Genomic DNA, 2,524 nt, shown 5'->3' with positions numbered 1-2,524 from the left:
AAGTTACAATGAATATAGGTGGTCTAAAACTGGATTCAAATTTTTTTAATAGCGTTATATGAAACACACACACACAACACATACACACGCACACGAAGAGGCCAACACATAGCGAAAATGTACACATATATGGGTGTCGGATTACCGAAATTAAAGCTACGTCCAAACAAAATTTCCACAATATCCAACAAATGGGGTGACGAAATCTTATAAGTAAAATTAAAGCAATGAAGAGGACATAAGCTAACACTGGACAGCGTAAAGCAAAACCGTCTCAATCTCAGTACCTACACAATAGACAGTGCCGAAGGCTAGCCATACCCATGATAGCCGCGGTGGAGCTTACAAAGCTCCTCCCTAATCCTTATATATATATGAAAAAAAATCCCAATGAGGGCAGTTTTTACAACCGAGTAGACGACACATCCTTTTCGCCTATTCTTCATGATTTGACCACAAACAACGATAGCTTCGCATATCCACCACCATTAGACAACAAACTACGATTTTCTTCTATTCGCTAGAAATACATTTCCCTGTAACATATTCCCAACTCAACGACCTATCAACTAACCAGCAGTCAAATTATTGTCCAAGGCAACGATAAGGAGTTTGTTAGTTGATCATATTACTTGCTTTTTGTATAACTCATTTATCATTGCTTACCAATTCATCGTGTTATATACATACATATTTTATACTCTTTTTCTTGTTGTTAACTAGTAGTATTGTGCAAGAACAATTTTACCTCCCGAATACATCTGTATCACCGAGAAATGAGTTCAACAGAATAGCTTTCCCGAGAGTGGGATGTATCTTGCTTTTAATAGAAAAATTAATTTTAGTTGGAAAAAAAGTAGCGAAACAGAGGGAAATCAAAAATATATGATAATAGAAATTAGAAATTCGAAATTTAAAACTTCAATTCTTTGAAGAAAAGGAAAACTTTTTGAACTTCGTGACAATAAATAAGTACGATTGAAAAACAAATATTGTCATATTTTGCATAATATAGATATCTAGGCAAAATAAGTGGTATTTTAAGTTCAAATCTTATAGTGCTTCATTTACGACATAATTCTGAGTTCTTGCATACTTACCTCCATCTTTCTGTTTGGGCAGTCAGCGACTCTAATTTAAATATTTAAATTACGTCTTCAAGTATATTTGTCCAGCTCTCATTGAAATCAAAAATAATTCATATACACTAACACAAAGCTGAAGTTCATAAATGATTATTGCATCTATCATCGGCACAAAATTTATAGATTGCCAAATAATCAGCTTTTGAACTATCCCACGAAAGAAAGTGATAGGTTGCAAAGGTTCAGTCGATGATTTAATCTTTACAGTATCTCGAATTTTCCGCACAATAAGACAATGGGATGATTGAAGGTTAAACAGTCGACTACAGAATATATGTGAATTTATGAGCAATACGAAACTACTTGGACCACATATTATCACATATTCTTGTTCATTGATAAATGATGGATTTACTGTATCGTGAAGACTCTCCGTATTCTCCAGTAATTGTTCGTTATCAAAGACAACAAGTAATTTTACGTAAATCAACAAAGTCACTATCAGAAATATTCGTCTATGCCAAACAGCACAAAACAAAGAACTTCATCATTATCAAGAACTGCTTGTCTTTCGTTGTCTTTTGCAATAAACTTATCGTAAAGTTAAGCTATGTATGGCCCATCAATGAGCTGAAAAAAAAATCGGTTAATGAAGAAAAATAAGAAAGTTTGGTTTGGAAATGCTTCAAAGAAGGTTAACATTGCTGGTGGTTACCATTGTCTACTGAGAAAAACCGAATAATTATTGTTGATTATAAATTAGGAGAACGGATAGCGATTAGAAGTATAATTGTGAATATATATGAATATATATGTGAATATAACAATATATGCCCCTTTTACTGGAGTTGTCATTTGACGATATTCCACAGCGATCTCCTCCAATCAAATCAAGATTCTGAGAATCTATTTAATTCATCATAAATACGAGTTGCATGTTACGTTGAATAAAAGAACCAGAACAGTAACTTTTGAATAATTCCTAACTATTTCCTAACTAAAACACTCAAATTCCTGAAATCTAGTTGCCCCCACTGAAGCAAATCGATTTTGCATTTGTTTTAACTAATTTAGCTACAAATTAATTAGTAATTTTTATCTGTTAACGCAGGAATCAAATGGCCAAGGATACCGACGTATCGGTGTACGTTCAGTTGTTAATGAGATAATTTTGCAAACATGATTGGTAGTGGAAGTAGTAAACATCACAGCACTTTGATCAGACAAATTAGCAAAGAACTGCGAATGGTTCAAACTGTTTCTCTAAAATGCCCAGTCCGGGTTGTTAAGTGACCAATTACACTTTGGTCATTTCTACCAGAGCATTAATCAACTTTTCTAGTCTGTAACAATGGGCTGTTTCGGTTTTTGAATTTCAGAGTAAATAAAAATCTTCAAAGACGCAATTACTCACTTATTCGAAAAATGAGAGTTCTGTT

The sequence above is a fragment of the Loa loa genome (genome assembly GCF_000183805.2).
Source record: "Loa loa unplaced genomic scaffold supercont3.996, whole genome shotgun sequence".
NCBI classification, from domain to species: Eukaryota; Metazoa; Nematoda; class Chromadorea; order Rhabditida; family Onchocercidae; genus Loa; species Loa loa.
The sequence above is the reverse complement of the archived record's forward strand: the minus strand, read 5'-3'. Positions refer to the sequence as shown.